This window comes from Podarcis raffonei, chromosome W, assembly GCF_027172205.1.
Source record: "Podarcis raffonei isolate rPodRaf1 chromosome W, rPodRaf1.pri, whole genome shotgun sequence".
Classification (NCBI taxonomy): domain Eukaryota; kingdom Metazoa; phylum Chordata; class Lepidosauria; order Squamata; family Lacertidae; genus Podarcis; species Podarcis raffonei.
The window spans coordinates 2207885-2229484 of NC_070620.1; the positions used below are offsets into that span (position 1 = coordinate 2207885).

Sequence of the window (21600 nt, forward strand, 5' to 3'; positions counted from 1 at the left end):
CCTAATTCTGAAACAGCTCTCTGAAAGACCATCCAGCCAATCCCTCCTTTCTCCCATCCACTCCAAAATTGTCTGTGTGACATATGTTTCCAAGTTTGTCTCTGTATCAGATTCAACTCCTTAATCTTAATGTTCTGTCTCTTTCTTTTAGCTGCAAAAGAAGAATCTGATCCTCCAATTCGTTCTGCTTCCCTTGAACCCCTTCCAAAGTCCCCCTCATCCCTTTTTGTTCCTCTCTCAATTCTCCTATCTCCTCTTTGGTCTTTTCCAATTTATCGACTTTGGTTACCAACCTTGTCACCCAGTATCCCAAATTATTCTTTCAAAACTCTATTGGAGTTTTCAATATCTCTATGGACTGTTAGTTTCTGTTTTGCCACTGTGCAGATGCTTAGAGTCACAAGGCTCTGTTTACATTCCAGAGACAGTCCAGGCTGTTGGAAGTCTCACGGGAGACGGGATGTGACGTTAGTTGTTTCCTGTTCCTTTGTTGTTCAGTTGCTCCCTGCTTCCACAGAGAGAGGATGTATATTTCTTTGCTGTCTGCGTAGTAAGAAATAAAGCATAGTGATGTAGCCACAAATCTCATCACTTCCCTGTGCTGGAAACTCTGCTGAACTGGAATGTTCCTGAGGCCTCATCAAAGGCTCAGGTCGTTAATTATCGCCGGAGGCGATTCCGAAGGACTCGGCCGGAGGAAAATGAGCTTTATCAGCTTGGCCGAGCGGAGATCCCGACATGGACTTGTTCAATCAACGTTTGATTAGATTTTTGCATGTCACTATGGACCTGTTGTGTAAAATTTTGCATCGATTGAACCATTTCTTTCCTGAATTCCAAAAGTTGCTGTGCAAGCAACTCTGTCTGTTCTCCCCCCCCCCCCAAATCAGGCATTTCTTCTTGAACACTTGCCCGTCTAGTTGCAGCCACAGCTGCGGCCTTTCTAGTTCCTGCTCCTTCCTTCCCCGCCATCTCTATATCAGTTGGTTCCCAGTATTATTTAAGCTATTCAAGGTCACTCCTGCCAGTTCCAACTCTGTAACCGTGAGATTGTTTCCCCCCTTTCAGACTTGTTTTCCAGTTTCTCTTTCCCCTTTGTCTACCTTCTCCCTCCACACAGCAGCAAATATTACAGTCATACAATATCACAAAAAATTAGCAAAGAGGAGGAAGAGCATCCATTAAAATTGAAAAACTTAAAATATACAGTTATAAGGGAGAAACAAAATAAAAATAAAAATTGAAAGGTCTAATAAAGAGAGGTCAACACAGTACTATTCCAGTTTTATGTCTTTAAAGGCAAAGTTGCACTTGATTTGTACTTATCTGCTTGTCTTGTCCCAAACAGTGGTGATTTGCAATAGTTCCAGGAATTGTATCTCCACTTTAATCTTTACTGTAATCCCATGGCAAATTGGTTTGATGTTTAAATCACAAGTATGCTGGAGTTCCAGTTGGCACGTCTTTCTTGGCAGGTGCTTATAAGGGGGCAATGAGGTTACTTTGAGAGCTAATCCAGGCTCTTTCCCACTTCCTGAGGTATCCCCTCAATAGTGCCAAGAGTTCCCTGCTAGCTCCCCCTTGTACCTCCAAACCCCAAAATTTGGAGTTTTCCCTTTTTATCTTCTGCACCAATTTCCAAAAGACTGTTCAAATTCCTCCAGCTAACATCTTCTTTTAATCCCAAAGGACAGCTTGATACAATTGTTTTTAACTTGTATACAAAAGAAGGGAACAGTTCCCAAAGTCAGAGCCAATTTGTAACTAAGTCTCCATGGCTGTAAGCAGTTCTTTGTCTCCCATTCACAAAAATGTCTCTTGCAGAGCCAGTCCACAGAAATCAGAAGCTGACTTCCTGTTTGGCTTCTGTTTCACCAAATTAATTAATTTAAGCCCAATTTTTTTCTTTAGTAACTTTATTTGGCTTTTACCTCTAATTGGAAGACCCGCTGCTTCTGGTGGCAGAATGTGGCTTTGGCAATAAAGTGCACTGGAACCGTGAGCGGATTCAAGCCTCTTCCCTTTCCCCCGTGCACGAAGCAGCAAGCAGGGGGGTTTCGGGGGGCGAGTTTCTCCGCTTCTGATGGACCCCTGGGATCCCCACTCTTCCATGGGGGGGGGTTCAGGGGTGTACTGAGCCCCGGCGGTCACCCTCAAGCTCTATGTACCTTAAACCGTGCCGTCTCTTAAGCAGACGACACTGAGTTCATCGCCATTTCCTCCTCAGTGAACTGGAAGTGCCCTCCCAGATTTTAAATTGTATTATGAATCTGCCTGCTTGGTATGGGTCAGGGACTGGATGAGGTTGGACAAGCAAGAGGCATTAGAATTAGAAGGATATGACAATAGATTTGGCTGGCATGCATATTTATGGTATGGGAAAGGAAAGGTTCACAGACATTTTTATAACCATATAATTAGGAAATCTCTAATGAGAGTATGGGAGAAATATAAAGACCTATTGGAACAAAAGACCCCTTGGTGGCTTTCACCACATGAAGCATTACTGCTCAAACTACTTGGAAAGAAAGGGAAATGGCTTACATATGTTGATTTATTAAAGGACCATGAAGGAAAATGGAAAATAAGAGACTATGACGAGATTAAAGATACTTTCAGAGTTGGTTGCATTATCAACAATTATACGAAGCATATAAGGAAGATAGCAAGAAAGGATTCAGTTACATAAGATCTAGGTTTCAAATAGAAGTGATCGAAGGGAAAGTGAAACTATTGAAGGCCACATACAGCTTACTGCTAAAATGGGAGACAAAAGATGAAGAGGTAAAACCAGTCATGATCAAATGGGCACAAGATGTAGGTCACAACATTATGATGGAAGATTGGGAAACACTATGGAAAATTGATATAAAATTTACAGATTGTTCTTTGTTGAAAGAGAATTATATGAAGATGATGTATAGATGGTATATGACACCAGTGCAGTTAGGGAAAATGTACAAAACTAGTTCAAATATATGTTGGAAGTGTAAAGAAAAGGAGGGGACATTTTACTGTATGTGGTGGGATTGTAATGAAATTAATTTTTTGGGGGAAATGATATACAATGAATTGAAGAAAATGTTTCATCTAATATTTGTTAAAAAACCTGAAGCATTTCTGTTAGGGATTGTAGGAAAAGACCTGCCAAAGAAGCTGAAAAATATTTTTATGTATGCAACAACGGCGGTGACAGTCTTAATAGCACAGGGATGCAAGAATGAAGAAATCCCGACCAAAGAACTGTAGCAAAAGAAACTGATGGACTATGCAGAATTGGCAAAATTGACATATAAACTACGGGACAAGGATAACTGTGACTTTAAAGATGAATGGGAACCTTTCACAAAGTACTTAAAGATGCAACAAAGTGAATTGGACTCCTTGGCAGGTTTTGAATAAACACTCACAATTTTTTTATTGATAATAACCAGTTAGACAAATCAAGGATTTATACAAATTTGTAACATGCAGAGAATAACATTTATAGAGAAACCAGAGATTGGAACTGAGGGAAGTCAAGGGGTGGGGAGGGTGGGTTGTTTTATGGGAGGGAGGGGGGAAATGGGGGGAAAGTTAAGGGTGATATGTTTTAAGAGAACATATTTTGTTCAAATTCCTAATAAAAGAACTTTTTAAAAAAAGATACTTACAGATACAAAAGAAAGAGGCGGTTTTGCCCTCCCAGACCTCAAATTATGCTATGAGGCTCCATGTCTGGTATGGATCAGGGACTGGATAAAGCTGGAAAAGCAATAAGCATTCGATCTGGAAGGACGTGACAACAGATTTGGATGGCATGCATATTTATGTTATTGGAAAAGGAAAGTACATGAAGGTTTTTATAACCATATACTTAGGAAATCATTAAAGAGAGTTTGGGAGAGATATAAAGATTTATTAGAACAGATGACCCCTTGGTGGCTTTCACCACATGAAGCTTTATTGCTCAAGCCACTTGGTAAAAAAGGAAAGTGGCTTATGTGTGCTGACTTATTAAAGGATCAAGAAGGAAAATGGAAATTAAAAGATTATGAAGGAATAAAAGGCCATTTTCAGAGCTGGTTACATTATCGGCAACTCCATGAGATATACAAAGAAGACAATAAGAAAGGATTTAATTATACAACCTCTAGATTTCAAAAGAAAGTTGTAGAAGGGAAAGTGAAGCTGCTGAAGGGTACATATAGTATTCTGCTAGAATGGGAAACAAAAGACGAGGTGAAATCAGTCATGATTAAATGGGCACAAGATATAGGTCATAACATACTTGTCAGGGTACTGCCATGGGACCGCTTACCAGCGGGAAGGTAAACGGCGTTCCGTGTGCTGCGCTGGCTCGCCAGGGTAGGGAAGCAGAGGGGCTGTTGGGTTACAGGGAACCTTCGAGAATCTTGCGAAGCATTTCCTCTTCCTGTGGTGAGGAAAGCCACACCTCCAGTGGGGAAGAGGGGAAAGGACCAGAGGATGCTGCTGGGAGCCTCAACCGTTCTTGGCCAAGCCGGCCAGGAGGGAAGCACGCCCCTTCCATCGCTCACCCTGCGCAAAGGTGTAAAAGGCAAAGAAGGAAGGAAAAGGCTGGGGATGACGAAACTCTTATGTTGGGGGAGGCCCCGGAAACAACCACTCCCGGATTCTGCTTGTGATTGAGGAAGCATGAACTTGTGGCTCTGCACTGTAAATAGTTTTGCACCAAAATAAAACCTGTAAAAGACAGGTTGGAGTCCTGACTGGTTACTCACGAGCAACCACCATTGCCATCTGACAGCAATCCGGGAGTCGTTGTGGTTGCTTGCATTCAGAGCAGAGACACGATGAGTCACCCCAAAAAGGGAGCTGCAGGCGGAGGCGCTGGGGAAAATGAGGCGCAGAACGTAGCAGCCCTGGTACAGAGGAACGTGGAGCTGGAGGCGCGCATTGCCAAGCTTGCAGCGAGGCTTGAGGAGCGCAGAGTGCAGGACCAGCAGGTCAGAACCACTCCAATTGGGAGAAAAGTGCCATCGCTGGTGAGCAAGTTTGGAGGGTAATGTGAGGAGAACCTGAGCTTACAGGGTTAAACAGCTCAGAGTGTGCGTCCTCCCTACTGTGGGGCGGAGAGACTCTGCGTCACTTATAATAATAATAATAATAATTATTATTATTATTATTATTTATTATTTATACCCCGCCCATCTGGCTGAGTTTCCCCAGCCACTCTGGGCGGCTCCCAATCAGTGTTAAAAACAGTACAGCGTTACATATTAAAAACTTCCCTGAACAGGGCTGCCTTAAGATGTCTTCTGAATGTCAGGTAATTATTTATCTCTTTGACATCTGATGGGAGGGCGTTCCACAGGGCGGGCGCCACTACCGAGAAGGCCCTCTGTCTGGTTCCCTGTAGCCTCACTTCTCGCAATGAGGGAACCGCCAGAAGGCCCTCGGCGCTGGATCTCAGTGTCCGGGCTGAACGATGGGGGTGGAGACGCTCCTTCAGGTATACAGGACCGAGGCCGTTTAGGGCTTTAAAGGTCAGCACCAACACTTTGAATCATGCTCGGAAACGTACTGGGAGCCAATGCAGATCTCTCAGAACCGGTGTTATGTGGTCACCAGTCTAGCTGCCGCATTCTGGATTAATTGCAGTTTCCGGATCACCTTCAAAGGTAGCCCCACGTAGAGCGCGTTGCAGTAGTCCAAGCGTGAGATAACTAGAGCATGCACCACTCTGGCGAGACAGTTCGCGGGCAGGTAGGGTCTTAGCCTGCGTACCAGGTGGAGCTGGTAGACAGCTGCCCTGGACACAGAGTTAACCTGCGCCTCCATGGACAGCTGTGAGTCCAAAATGACTCCCAGGCTGCGCACCTGGTCCTTCAGGGGCACAGTTACCCCATTCAAGACCAGGGAATCCCCCACACCAACCCGCTCCCTGTCCCCCCAAAACAGTACTTCTGTCTTGTCAGGATTCAACCTCAATCTGTTAGCCGCCATCCATCCTCCAACCGCCTCCAGGCACTCACACAGGACCTTCACCGCCTTCACTGGTTCTGATTTAAAGGAGAGGTAGGCACTTCCAAGAGTCTCAGTCCTTTGTTCTGTTCTAGTTTCGCTTTTGTCTGGGACAGACACGTTTGTACGATGTTCCGTGATTGTGGATAGTTCTGCTGTAAATAAACTGCTTTTAGTTTTAGTAACTCTGCGTGAGAGCCTGATTTATGCACATCGATGCACAGAAGACAGAAGGCTTAATTTCTGACCGCTGCTAGACTCTGCTTTTGCTCAGAGCTTTGGAATGCTTTTGGAATGCCTTTGGAAGGCTGGCTGCAGCAGAAGCGCACTGGACTTTATCTCTCTGAGCAATAAATCTTCTCAGAGGAACCCCCAAGAATACCTGGCATTTAAGACTGAGATTAAATACGCCCTGGACTTGCAAAAAAGGGAACTCGAAAGTGATGAAGAGAGGGTGGCATTTGTGGTTGGACATTTGGGAATGGGTGAGGCCCTTGATAGCAGCGGGGAATGATGCCCTTCAGGAATTAGCAAAGTTTTATCAGGCGATGGACGCAATGTTTACCAGCAAAATTCAGGGGTATGTCACTCAGCAGGAACTACTGACACTTAAGCAAGGGTCCCTGACTGTCCGCAGCTATTGGTCACGCTTCGCAATGCTGGTGCACAAGTTGGGCTGGGATTTTTCGTCCGAACCCATGCAAGAGAGAAAGGGAGGGATGAAGGAAAGAAGTAAGGAAAGAAAGAAGGAAGGAAGCAAAGAAGGAAGGAAGGAGAAAGTGAGAGCGGGACAAAGGAAAGATGGAACAAAGGAAAGAAGGAAGGAAGCAAAGAAGGAAGGAAAAGAGGGACGAAGGAAAAAAAGGAATGAAGGAAAGAAAGAGAAAGGGAGAGAGGGACAAAGGAAGGAAGGAAGGAAGGAAGGAAGGAAGGAAGGAAGGAAGGAAGGAAGGAAGGAGAAAGGGAGGGTGGGACGAAGGATGGTAGGAAGAACAGAGAAAGGGAGGGAGGAAAGAAGGGAGGGAGGAAAGAAGGGAGGGAGGGAGGAGGGAGGGAGGGAGGGAGGGAGGGAGGAAAGGAAGGACTGAGCGAGGGAGGAAGGAAGGGACAGGACAGAGAAAGGGAGGGAGGATGAAAGAAAGAAGGAAGGAAGGAAGGAAGGAAGGGGGAGAGAGGGACAAAGGAAGGAATGAAGGAAGGACAGAGAAAGGGAGGGAGGAAAAACAGAAAGAAGGAAGGAAGGACAGAGAAGGGGAGGGAGGGACGAAGGAAAGAAAGAGAAAGGGAGAGAGGGAGGGAGGGACAAAGGAAGGAAGGAAGAAGGAAGGAAGGCAGGAGAAAGGAAGGGTGGGACGAAGGAATGTAGGAAGGACAGAGAAAGGGAGGGAGGAAAGAAGGAAGGAAGGAGGGAGGGAGGAAAGGAAGGACTGAGAAAGGGAGGAAGGGAGGGACGAAGGAAGGAAGGAAGGAAGGAAGGAGGGAAGGAAGGAAGGAAGGAGAAAGGGAGGGTGGGACGAAGGAACATAGGAAGGAAAGAAGGAAGGAAGGAGGGAGGGAGGAAAGTAAGGACTGAGAAAAGGAGGAATGCAGGGAGGGAGGGAGGGAGGGAGGAAGGAAGGAAGGACAGAGGAAGGGAGGACAGAATGAAGGAATGATGGAAGGAAGGAACGACGGAAGAAAGGAATGATGGATGGAAGGAACGAAAGAGAAAGGGAGGGAGGAAAGAAGGAAGGAAGGAAGGAAAGAAGGAAGGAAGGAAGGACAGAGAAAGGGAGGGGGAATGAAGGAAAGAAGGAAAGAAGGAAAGAAGGAAAGAAGGAAGGAAGAAAGAAAGAAAGAAAGAAAGGGAGGGAGGGAGGGAGGGAGGGAGGGAGGGAGGAAAGGAAGGAAGGACTGAGAAAAGGAGGGAGGCAGGGACAAAGGAAGGAAGGACAGAAGGACATTGAAAGGGAGGACAGAATGAAGGAACAATGGAAGGAAGGAACGACGGAAAGAAGGAACGATGGAAGAAAAGGAGGGAGGAAAGAAGGAAGGAAAGACAGAAAGAAAGAGAAAGGGAAAGAGAAACAAACAAAGGAGGGAAGGAGAAAGGGAGGGAGGGAGGAAGGAAGGAAGAAATGAAGGACAGAGAAAGGGAGGGAGGGACAAAGGAAGGAATGATGGAAAGAAGGAAGGACAGAGAAAGGGAAGGAGGAAAGAAGGAAAGAAGGAAGGAAGGAAGGAAGGAGAAAGGGAGGGTGGGACGAAGGACGGTAGGAAGGAGGGAGGCAAGGAAGGACTGAGGAAGGGAGGAAGGGAGGGACAAAGGAAGAAAGGAAGGAAAGAGAAAGGGTGGGAGGCACAAATGAAGGAAGGATGGAATGAAGGATGGAAGGACGGATGAGGATGGAAGGAACAACAGAAGGAAGGAAGGACAGAGAAAGGGAGGGAGGAAAGAAGGAAGGAAGGAGGGAGGGAGGGACTTCCGGCGAACCGCAGCCACAGGAAAGGAGCGCGATGCTGCCCTCCGGGGGGGGGGGGGTCTCGAACAACACGAGGGTCTAGAGGTGTCACGAAGGCTCCGTGGACCTCGAAACCCCAAGAGGATTATCTCGGGGGACAGGTACCCGGCGGTGCTGCCGGTGCTCTCCTGTTTTTCCGACATTTTAAACCGAGTTTGAGAACAGGATTGGAGCTGCAGCACGAAAGGGAAGCAACAGACCCCGTGTTGTGAAGCCTCAGGCTCCGAGTGAAAGCGGCAAGCCTCCAACAACAATTAAGAAGCTGGGTCATAACTAAAACAACAACAGAATGAAATTAAGTTAAGGAAACCAGCGGAACAAAAGATATTATGATGTGAAAGAAGAAGGAATTCGCTTCAGCGGTAAGAGTAAACGGCGTGTAATGGAAGACTGGGAGAGGAGAGGGAGTAAGACTGTAACTGCCGAGTGAGCGTTGCGGAGAGACCTCAGATACAAAGTGTAAAAATCTGAGGCAATGGACTGATTGAAAACAGCTGAATATTTGAAAAGCGGATAGAAACATTTCTGCTCTGTCCTGGTCGGAGCGCGCTACGCCAGTGACCAAAAGGGACTGTAAGTTCCACCCGGTTTAGGATAAATAAGTGAGACTTTGTTCCGAGTTATTGTACTTTGTATATATCTCTCCCGCCTAACGTGTTCAAGCTGAGACTGTTTCTCTTTATTATTTGGGGCACTTGACTGACTGAAAGCTGAATTTGTTATTGAGAGGAGCGGATACGACGAGAGGTCTGGGAGGAGAACGTGAATCGTAAGAGGAGAGCTTTGGAAAACAGCGGAACCTCTCGCCGCCATTACGTGCTCCATTTCCGTTCTTCTTTTAAAGCGGTACACAGCTGTAATCATCTAGGAGAAGATAACCATGGCGCCTTAAACGTTCAATCTATCGCTCCAGCAAATGGGGGGTAAACGGTTAAGTTGAAAAGAAAAGAAGATTTAAACATAGTACCTTGGCAAGACCCTATGTTCTCTCTAGATTCTGCTGCCTTCCTGTGGTGATCTCCTGGCTTAATTTTGACCCCCCCCCCCCATCTTCTCTGTTCCGGCTTCGAAACTCACCTCGTACCCCATCCCTACTTCCTGGAAAGTGTTGAGTTGGATGTTCCCCACCTCCTTTCCTTTTCCCTCTGTCTTGGTGTTTCCTATTTTATTTATTCTCTAGGACTCTAACCTTGAGATCCTTCTTCTCCCTTCATTTGCTTTCTGTGATTGTAAGCGATCTATCTAACTGGTCCCCTAGCTGCACGTGGAGAGAGACTTCTTACTGAAGAGCTTCAGGGAACAACAAAGAGCTAAGAGTGTGAATGCAAATAAGGCGCCACCGTGTGGGGCCAGAAAGGAACTACATTGGAAAAACAAAGAAATTTACTAAATTACAGTTGAGCGACCCCTAGGGGTGGGAAAACTCTTTTTAGTTAATTAAGACAAATAGAAATACAAAATGAAAAAGGGGGCGGGAATGCCTGCAGAAAGGAGACCATCTAGACAAGAAAATGGGAAAGATGGGAAGGAAATTAAGGACTATGATAATTTGATGGCTGAAATAAGGAAAGAATTTAAACACAACGAACAGTATATTGAGAAAAAATTACTGGAAGTACAGGATTCATTGAATAAGAGATTAGAGGGGGTGGTGGGAGAACTAACAGGAAAAGTAAAAGATTTATCTCTAAGATCCAAAGTACTTGAAGACTCAATGAAAAGGGTTCAAAAAGATATTAAAAAAAATAGGAAAGATACGGATAGGATTAAGACAGAGGTGAAGGAGATAAATAAAATACAGGAAGAGTTACTGGATAGTGTGGCGATGACTCAAATGAGACAGAAACGATCAAACCTGAAATTTAGGGGGATCCCTGAGGAACCAAACGAAAATATAAGATCTAAATTGGTTAGAGAATTGGCAGCTTGGCTAGATATGAAGGAAGAAGACATAGGATATTCAGTAGCAAATATTTTTCGGATAAAAGCAAAATCAGCCAAAGCCAGAGGGAAGAAACTGCCAGGAGATGTTCTGGTCATGTTTAACTCTCTGGATATGAGAAATGAAGTACTAAAGTTAAACTACAACCAAAAACTATGTATTGAAGGAAAGCCAATTATTATATTTAAAGAGATTCCTTCGAGATTTCTTCGTAAGAGAGATGTTTATAAAAAACTAACTAACCAGTTGAAGAAAAACGGGATCCAATATAGATGGGAATTCCCGGAAGGGATTTCATTCTATTTCAAGGAAAAAAGATTTAAATTATCCAGCTCTCTGGAATTGGAAAAATTTGCAAGAAGATATGAGAAGGAACTGGGAAAGTTGGGAGGGTGGGAGCCAGAAGGGGAGCAGACAGGAGAAGGGAGGGTGGAGGTGAAGGAAGTGGAGAGGGAGAAGGGGAGGCAAACCTAGGAGAAGAAAAAGAAGAGGAAGAGACAGATAACAAGGAACAGTAGATTTAACTTAGATTCGACCACTTACTGATTGTATACTAAAAATGACTTTAAAAATAATCTCGCGGAATGTGAATGGGCTCAACAATAAAAATAAAAGGAACCAAATTGCTCATGTATTGCTTAAAAAGAACCTTGACATAATCTGTCTACAAGAAACTCACGTAACAAGAAAACATAAAAGAATCTTAAGTAATAAGAGATTAGGGTTGGACTTTGTAGCATCGGACAATGTCAAGAAAAGAGGAGTGGTATTATATATAAAAGAAAAATTTGATCCAAAATTAATATATAAAGACGAAGAGGGGAGAACGATAGTGGTACAGATCACCCATCAAGGAGAAAAGATAACTGTGGTTGGGATATATGCACCCAATGACAAAAAGTCAGCATTTTATTCTGAATTAGGTAACAAATTGTTAGACTGGATGGACCAACAATTGATATTGATGGGGGACTTTAATGGAGTGGTTCTCCCAAACTTGGATAGATCAATAAGAAAACAGGAAGTGAAGGAGGGCAAACTACCGAAAGCCTTCTTCGAATTAGTGGAGAATATGGGTCTAATTGATGCTTGGAGATTTAAAAACCCTACTATAAAACAGTTTACCTTCTTTTCAAATCCAAATCAAAGCTGGGGGAGAATAGACCATATCTGGATTTCGAAGGAACTGACGCAAAGAGTACTTAAGTCTGAAATTCTCCCGCAAACCTTATCTGATCATAATCCAGTATATATGGAGGTAAAAGGAAAAGATTCTAGAACATTTAGATGGAAAATGAATGAAAATCTGTTCAATGATCAAAAGATAACAAATAAAGCAAAAGAGACAATTGAGGAATATTTCAAGTGGAATTTGAATAAAGAAACATCTCTAGAAATGGTGTGGGACTGGCTTGGCAAATAAAGAAGAGACAAAAACTCAACACGGTAACAAATATAGAAGTGGAAGGAAAGAATATAAGCAACCCAGCTGAAATTAGGAACTGCTTTCAGAACTGCTTTAGACAACTTTACACACAAGGGCCGCAGAAGGAAATGGATATACAACAATTCCTCGAGGAAAATGGGCTGAAAAAGGTCTCGCAGGAAAGTAAGACCATTTTGAACCAGGAGATATCAGCACAAGAAATAGAAGATGCCATTCAAGGCATGGCGCTGGGCAAATCCCCAGGACCGGATGGACTGACTTCCAAATATTATAAAGTACTGAAGGAAGGGTTGATACAACCTTTGAAGGAAGTCTGTAACGAGATTATGGAGGGGAAAAGGGCACCCGATACGTGGAGAGAGGCCTACGTTACACTTATACCAAAGACAGAGACTGGAAAGACCCAACTTAAAAACTACCGACCCATCTCGTTATTGAATGTGGATTACAAAATCTTTGCTGACATTTTAGCAAAGAGACTGAAAAGAGTTTTGATGGAGGAGATTCATGGGGACCAAGCAGGCTTTCTCCCGAAAAGGCATTTGTCGGACAATGTAAGGAATATAATTGACATTTTGGAAAAGTTGGAAGTGAACATAAACACTAAGGCTGTTTTGATATTTGTGGACGCCGAGAAAGCCTTTGACAACATTTCTTGGAGCTTTATGTTGAAGAACCTCCGGGGGATGGGGGTAGGCCAAGTGTTTGAGAATGGTATAGGTGCAATTTATTCTGAACAGAAAGCAAAATTAATTGTAAATAATGTGGTTACAGAAGAGTTCAAGATTGAAAAAGGGACACGACAGGGGTGCCCTATCTCCCCATTACTTTTTATATCGGTCCTGGAGGTTTTGCTTAATATGATCAGGAGGGACCAGTTGGTTAAAGGGATTCAGGTCGGAGCTAAACAATATAAACTGAGAGCATTTGCAGATGACCTAGTACTTACATTGCAAGAGCCAGAAGCTAGTACGAAAAGAGTTTTGGAAATAATCCAAGAGTTTGGTCAATTGGCAGGATTTAAATTGAATAAGTTAAAAACAAAGGTATTGGAGAAAAATCTAACACAGGTTGAAAAAGAAAGGTTTCAGAATGAGACAGGGTTGACTGTGGTTAAAAAAGTTAAATATTTGGGTATAAACATGACAGCTAAGAATGTGAATTTATTTAAAGATAATTATGAAAAAACTTGGACAGAAGTGAAAAAAGACTTGGAGATTTGGTCAAATTTAAAGCTTTCCTTGTTAGGTCGAATTGCAGTTATAAAGATGAATGTATTGCCAAGAATGCTGTTTTTGTTTCAAGCACTGCAAATAATGGACAAAATGGACTGTTTCAAGAGGTGGCAAAAAGACATATCTAAATTTGTCTGGCAGGGCAAAAAGCCCAGAATTAAATTTAAGATATTAACGGATTCAAAGGAAAGAGGGGGGTTTGCCCTGCCAGACTTCAAACTGTACTATGAAGCGGCAGCTTTCTGCTGGCTGAAAGAATGGCTGCTTCTTGAAAACACAGACATTTTGGACTTGGAAGGTTTTAATAATATTTTTGGGTGGCATACATATCTGTGGTATGACAAGGTTAAAGCACACAAAAGTTTTAAAAACCATATTGTCAGAAAAGCATTATTAAATGTTTGGGTTAGATACAAAGATTTGCTGGAAAACAAAACTCCAAGGTGGTTGTCGCCAATGGAAGCTAAGGCAGTTAAAAAGTTAAATATGGAGTCTAAGTGGCCAAGATACTGGGAAATTTTGGAAAAGGAAGGGGACAAACTGAGATTGCAGAGTTTTGAGAAACTAAAAGGGAAGGTGAGAGATTGGTTGCATTATCACCAAATAAATGAAGTGTTTAAACTGGACAGTAAAGTTGGCTTCCAGGTGGAAAAATCTAAATTGGAGACTGAATTGTTAGAATCCAGTACTAAGAATTTGTCAAAAATGTATAATTTGCTGCTGAAATGGAATACACAAGATGAAACGGTTAAATTAGCTATGATTAAATGGGCTCAGGACATTGGTCATAATATTTTGTTTGCTGATTGGGAAAAGTTGTGGACCACCGGGATGAAATTTACGGCATGTAATGCCCTAAGAGAAAATATTATGAAAATGATCTATAGGTGGTACATAACCCCGGTCAAGCTTGCAAAGATTTACCATTTGCCTGACAATAAATGTTGGAAATGTAAAGAAAAGGAAGGTACATTTTTTCACCTTTGGTGGACGTGCCCGAAGATTAAGGCATTCTGGGAAATGATCTATAATGAACTTAAAAAGGTATTTAAATATACTTTCACCAAGAAACCAGAGGCCTTTCTCTTGGGTATTGTCGGCCAAGGGGTGTTAAAGACAGATATAACTTTTTTCATGTATGCTACAACAGCAGCTAGAATACTCATTGCGAAGTACTGGAAGACGCAAGATCTACCCACACTGGAAGAATGGCAGATGAAGGTGATAGACTACATGGGTTTGGCAGAAATGACGAGCAGAATCCGAAACCAGGGAAGAGAAACAGCGCAAGAAGAATGGAAAAAATTCAAGGACTATTTAAAGAAATATCACAAAGTTAATGAAAGTTAGAATGATGATGGACTGGAAAGTAAACGGTTACTATTAGTAATGGTTAAGACAAGGAGAATAAGGAAGATTAGTTTAAACTTAAATTAAAATAAGGGAAGATTTGCTGAGTAATTGATAAGAATTTGGAATACAGAAAAGGGAGGCATGAGGAAGTCGGGGAAGGAAGGTATAAGAAATCAGGATATGAAATGGTACATGTTTTTTGTTTTGTTTTTGTCTTTGTATGTTTATGTATGTTATGGAAAAATTCTGGAATAAAAATATTTAAAAAAAAAAAAAAATAGAAATGGTGTGGGACGCAGGGAAAGCCGTTATGAGAGGCTTCCTAATTCAGAAAAATAGCATCTTAAAAAAGAAAAAAGAGAAAAGGAAAGAAGAAATTTTAATACATCTCATGGAGAATGAAAGACAATTAACCATTAAACCAGGAGATGAAATAATAAAACAAAATATAAAGATGCTACAAGCTCAATTTTCCATGATAGTGAACCAGGAGATTGAATGGAGGATCAAAATGATGAAACAAAAGAACTTTGAATCTGCAAATAAGATAGGGAAATATCTGGCGTGGCAATTAAGAGAGAGGAAAAAACAAAACACGATATGTAAGATAAGGGATGGAGAGAGGATAGTGGAGGACCCAAAAGAGATAAAGAAGATATTTCAGAAATACTATAAGGAACTATACAAAAGAGAAAAAGAGATAGATAACGAGATAGAAGATTATTAAAAAAAATATCAACTGCAACAGATCACGACTGAAGAAAGAGAATATTTAAATCAGACAATTACAGAGGAAGAAATTAGGAAAGCAATAAAGAAAATGAAAATAGGAAAAGCGCCGGGGCCAGATGGTATCTCGGCCAAATACTATAAAATATTAAGTGATCAACTTTCCCCAGTGCTATGTGAAGTCATGAACAATGTACTAAAAGAAGGGAGAATTCCAAATACCTGGAAAGAAGCGTATATTACCTTAATCCCTAAAAAAGATGCGGATGGCTTAGAGGTGAAAAACTATAGACCGATCTCATTATTAAATAACGACTATAAGCTATTAGCAGATGTGTTGGCGGAAAGATTAAAAAAAGTGCTAAATAAAAGAATTCATAAAGACCAAACGGGTTTCCTCCTGGGGAGACAACTGAAAGACAATGTAAGAAACGTGATAGACATTACTGAATACCTGGACTGTAGAATAGACAAGCAGGCGGCGCTGATTTTTATTAATGCCGAGAAGGCATTTGACAATGTCTCCTGGCGTTTCATGAAAGAAAATTTAAAAACGATGGAAATTGGTGAAGGATTTAGAAAAGGTATTGAGGCTATTTACCAAGAGCAAAAAGCCAAACTTATAATAAATAATAATATATCGGAAGCCTTCGATATTGCTAAAGGGACCAGACAAGGCTGTCCCTTATCCCCTTTGTTATTTATAACAGTGTTGGAAGTGTTTAATAAAAGGTTAAGGGAAACACCGGAGGTCAAAGGAATTAAGGTAGGAAGTAAGGAATTCAAAATAAAAGCATTTGAGGATGACCTGATATTAACATTGGAAGATCCAAAGAACAGTTTACAAGAAGCCCTACAGAAATTAGAAGAATTTGGAAAAGTGGCAGGTCTTAAGCTTAACAGGAATAAGACTAAAATGATAACAAAAAATATAACTAAGGAAGATATAGTAGAGCTAGAACAAAAGACGGGAATTATGGTTGCTAAGAAGGTGAAATATTTAGGAGTGTGGATCACAGCAAAAAATATAAATTTATATAAAGATAATTATGAGGCTACTTGGAAGGGTATCAAGAAAGACTTAGAAATCTGGGAGAGACTGAAACTTTCCTTCTTAGGGAGGATATCGGTTATCAAAATGAACGTTCTGCCCAGAATGTTATTTCTGTTCCAAACTATCCCAGTAATGAAAGGATTAAAACAGTGTAAAGATTGGCAAAGGATCTTGGCGAGATTTATTTGGCAGGTAAAAAGATCACGGATAAAAATGAAAATACTGGTAGATAAAAAAGAAAGAGGGGTTTTTTCTTTACCAGACCTGAGTCTATATTACGAAGCGGCTTGTTTAACGTGGGTGAAAGACTGGATAAAGCTAGAGAATACTGATATCTTGGATTTAGAGGGCTTCGATAACAGGTACGGGTGGCACTCGTACCTGTGGTACGAAAAGGTGAAAGTTCATAGAGGCTTTCTAAATCACATAATTAGAGGATCATTATTTCAAGTATGGGAAAGAAATAAGGATCTGCTGGAAAAGAAAACCCCATGGTGGATCTCACCAACAGATGTCCTAACTGTTACGAAAAAGGAGCAATGCAGCAGCGTGCTCCAGGTGGCTGGAAAGCCAAACAGGATGTTGACGTTTGGGACTGTTCCGTGGGAACAAAGGAACAGTCTATTCACACCACTGAGCACCGGATGTTAGCTCAGAGTGTCACCTGACCTGTACTGGAAGTACATGAGGGGTGGCTAACACCCCAGAGGACAGGAACACACTTCAAAACGACCTTGACAGATTAGAGAACTGGGCCAAAACAAACAAGATGAATTTTAACAGGGAGAAATGTAAAGTATTGCACTTGGGCAAAAAAAATGAGAGGCACAAATACAAGATGGGTGACACCTGGCTTGAGAGCACTACATGTGAAAAGGATCTAGGAGTCTTGGTTGACCACAAACTTGACATGAGCCAACAGTGTGACGCGGCAGCTAAAAAAGCCAATGCAATTCTGGGCTGCATCAATAGGAGTATAGCATCTAGATCAAGGGAAGTAATAGTACCACTGTATTCTGCTCTGGTCAGACCTCACCTGGAGTACTGTGTCCAGTTCTGGGCACCACAGTTCAAGAAGGACATTGACAAACTGGAACGTGTCCAGAGGAGGGCAACCAAAATGGTCAAAGGCCTGGAAACGATGCCTTATGAGGAACGGCTAAGGGAGCTGGGCATGTTTAGCCTGGAGAAGAGGAGGTTAAGGGGTGATATGATAGCCATGTTCAAATATATAAAAGGATGTCACATAGAGGAGGGAGAAAGGTTGTTTTCTGCTGCTCCAGAGAAGCGGACACGGAGCAATGGATCCAAACTACAAGAAAGAAGATTCCACCTAAACATTAGGAAGAACTTCCTGACAGTAAGAGCTGTTCGACAGTGGAATTTGCTGCCAAGGAGTGTGGTGGAGTCTCCTTCTTTGGAGGTCTTTAAGCAGAGGCTTGACAACCATATGTCAGGAGTGCTCTGATGGTGTTTCCTGCTTGGCAGGGGGTTGGACTCGATGGCCCTTGTGGTCTCTTCCAACTCTATGATTCTATGATTCTATGATTCTATTCTATGAGTTATTCTCTCTCTGCTGTTGGTGTTAAGAGAGTGCAGACACGTTTCTCTGTACTGCTGGAAGGACAGAAATAAAGGCATGTAAATACATTTCTGTCTGTCTCTCTCCCCTCCCTGGGGATGGCAGGGGAGGAGTGGTGTGTTCTTCTCACGTTAGAGGAGGATCGCCGATTGAGATCTCGCCTGATCTTGCCGGGAGTCGCAGACGGGGAGGTCAACAAGGAACTCAAGCCGGGTGCCTGGAGAGTGGCAAATTCCTCTGACTAAGGCTTGATTCCGACATCTGGTAGCAATAGCCGATGGTTCTCAAGATCCATGGGAATCAGCAATGAGAGGTTGATGGATCGTTGTCATCCTCTGCACCAAAGAAGATAAGATAACGTCTGCGTGCAGCCAGAAGCTGAACAGACGGCTGGACACCGAGAGAGGGTGTTTTCCAGGCAACGGAGCCCCAAAAGGTACGCTGAATTTCGGGCTAAAAGTGTGAACGCAGATTGATTCATTCTCTGGTTCACGAGAGCTGCGTTTGGAAAAACAGCTCTGAAAGCAAAGACATGCATACCAGGAATTCTTGTGGTTGATAAGATTTCCTGTACGAAGAAAGGTATGCACAGTTGCTAGGCAACGACTGTCAGTAAAGAGTGAAAGATACTGACAAAGGGGCTGGCTCAGTCAGAGCCTGGGAAGTGGAATTGTTTTGTCTATCTTCGCAGCTGTGCAAGGACTTTGAGACAGCTTGCAGTTTGCCTGCCAGAGTAGGCAGTAAACATCCCAGAAGAGACTTTTGGATTTTACAGGCTTGAGAGTCAGAGCAGAGACTTGGATTCAAGGATGGCTGCCAAGAAGGGGGGAGGTTTACCTTACCCACCTCCCCTGACAAATGACAATTATTCATCTTGGTCTGTAAAGATGAAGGCCCTGCTGCAGAATCAGAGGATCTTTGAGGTGATTGAGAACCCCATCCCTGCAGTTCCAACGCGAGGTTGGGAATCACAGAATCTAAAGGCCAGGACGGCTATAATTCTGTGTGTCTCAGATAGCCAACTGGTGCATATTCAGAATTTAGAGTATGCGCGAGAGATTTGGGAGACGCTTCGTAGAACACATCAGAGGGATGCTGGTTCTTCAGCGTTGCTGTATTTTGAGAAGCTGACCAATCTGCGGCTTGCACCTGATGGAGATGTTCAAGCGCACCTGACGGAGATGAAATATCTGCGCCAACAGATGGTGGAACGCAATTTCCGTCTACAGGAGAAAGTGTTTTGCTTCATGATGATAAACAGCCTAAATCGGACTTACAAAACCGTTGCCAGTCAGCTTGGTTCCCTTCCGGCTCAAGATTTGACCGCGGAGAGGGTGTGTGCCATTGTTCTGAATGAACACGACAGGCTTGCTGCACTGGAAGTAAAGGACAGGGGGAGGGAGGAACGGAGTTCTAATTCCCCCACTGATGTTGCTACTGGAGAGAATGCTGTAGCTTTGAACGTTGTCCGATGTAACAATTGTGGACAGGCTGGGCATCTTCAGCGGAACTGTAAGAAGCCACGCCAGCCAAAAGGAGCTAAGGGCCGCTCAGCAAAGCCTGAGGCATCAGGCAAAAGTCATACCAAGTCTTCGGTGAAACCTGCAAAGGCTTTGATGTTGAAAGGAACCACGCCAGATGTTGAGAACGCGTTTATAATCGACACGGGGTGTACTTTTCATATGTCCCCACACAGAGGACTCTTTTCAACGTTTAAGAAGCAAAGCTTCGCTGTGAAACAGGCCAACGGTCAGGAGCTGGAAGCGACTGGAATAGGGACTGTGTATCTTGAGAGTCTGAACTTGACTATAAACAATGTTTATTTGGTTCCTGAATTGAAGTTCAATCTGCTAAGTGTTTCGCAGATTGCAAAGAAAGGACTGAAACTGTCCTATGATGCTGAGAGCTGCAAGATCTTCAAAGATGGAGAGTTGTATCTTTCTGCCAGAGAGAAAGATGGACTGTATTTGTTGACTTATGAACAAAGTGATTACATGGAATGTAATTCATCTGAGTCTAACTTGATTTCTCTCGCAGGTGTGACCAAAACGGACGCCAAGAAGGTGACCAGGGTCAACAGAGCATTTCAGCGGGTGTATGCTGATGTGATTGGTCCTCTAGCACCATCTAGAGGCAATGCAAGATTTTATCTTGTGTGTGTGGATCATTTCTCTAATTTTGTCTGGATTTATGTGTTAAAGAGACCACAAGAAGCCTTACAAAGGTTTCAGGAGTTTTGTGATAAGGTTGAAAATATGCATGATGCTAACATTGATTGTCTTTTCACAGATGAGAAGCAAATTTTTCTTTTACAGGATTTTCAGGAGTTCCTGCAGAAGAAAGGGATAAGACACAAGGTTGCTGTTTCAGCGGAAGCGTGGAACAGGGGTGTCTGTGTACGGGTGAACAAGGAATTGTAAAAGGGGATGAATGCGCAATTGCTTAGTTCACATCTGCCACATGAGTTCTGGGCGGAGTCGCTAATGTCGTATTGTTATACGTGGTTGAGAAAGGTTTCAAAAGAGTTGGGAAGTTCTCCTTTTGAGAAACTGTTCCATAGAAAACCTTCTGTTGCCCATTTCAAGGTTTTTGGGTCTCATGTGAGGACAGAAGCTCCGGGTGGAGTAAAGAATGCCAGAGGCATTTTTGTGGGATATGAAAAGGGTCTCTACAGAGTAATTTTGTCTGAATCTGGTCAGGTGATTCTCACAAAATTTCTAGAGAGTGCTCCTGAACAGGAGAGAGTGATAGTACACACATTTCCCACAGAGGACAATTCAGATGATGATGATGATTTTACAGATTACAGTGGTACTGAGAGCGACAGTGATAGCTCGGAGAGCTCAGTTGTCACAGTCATTGAGAGGAAATCTCACACAATGCCAAAAAAATCAACATGGAGGGGAAAAAAGCCACCTACGAAGAACTTATCAATAAAACTGATCAGGGTATAAAACTTAAGCCTTATGAGGAGGTAAAGAACGTACTCACGGGGTGGTTGCAATATCACCAAGTGAATGATTTGTTTAAAAATGATAAAAAGAAACTGGGATTTGAAGATAAAAAATCTAAATTTAATGTGGAAGTCATAGAAGGTAAAAATAAAACACTATCTAGGATGTATGACCTCTTACTGGATTGGTATACAAAAGACGAAGAGGTGAAGGAGGCCATGACAAAATGGGCTATAGATATCGGTCACAATATTGACTTTGTAAAGTGGCAAGAGTTGTGGAACGTAAATATGAAATTCACGGCGTGTACGGCACTAAGGGAAAACCTTTGGAAAATGATTTATAGGTGGTACCTCACGCCAGTGAAATTGGCTAAGATTTATAAACTGAAGACTAAGAAATGCTGGAAATGTGGAGAGGGGGATGGTGAGTTCTACCACATGTGGTGGACATGCAGTAAAGTAAAAGGCTTTTGGGAACTGATTTACAACAAACTTAAAAAATATTTTAAATATACTTTCCCCAAAAGCCTGAAGCTTTCCTGCTAGGAATAGTCGGCAAGGAAATCAAAAAAGAGGACAAAAATCTGTTTCTGTATGCCACAACGGCCGCTAGAACTATGCTAGCTCAAAGTTGGAAAATGGAGTTAATACCTACTATAAATGACTGGCAGATCAAGATGATAAATTATGCTGAACTAGAATAACAGGAAGATTAAGAGACCAGGATGACCAGAAGTTTCATGAAAATTGGAACAAATATCTGACGTATATAAGAGACAAGTGTAGAACTTTGATGACTCTGGCAGGGTTAGAATA

At 42.6% G+C, this 21600-nt stretch overlaps 1 protein-coding gene across 4 annotated transcripts in view; it reads right to left on the bottom strand.

Annotated features, from left to right (window-relative positions):
* The window catches only part of LOC128406068 (FERM and PDZ domain-containing protein 3-like), a 74103-nt gene that overhangs the window by 46871 nt on the left and 5632 nt on the right, over window positions 1-21600 (bottom strand). The gene's annotated exons all lie outside the window — the stretch shown is intronic.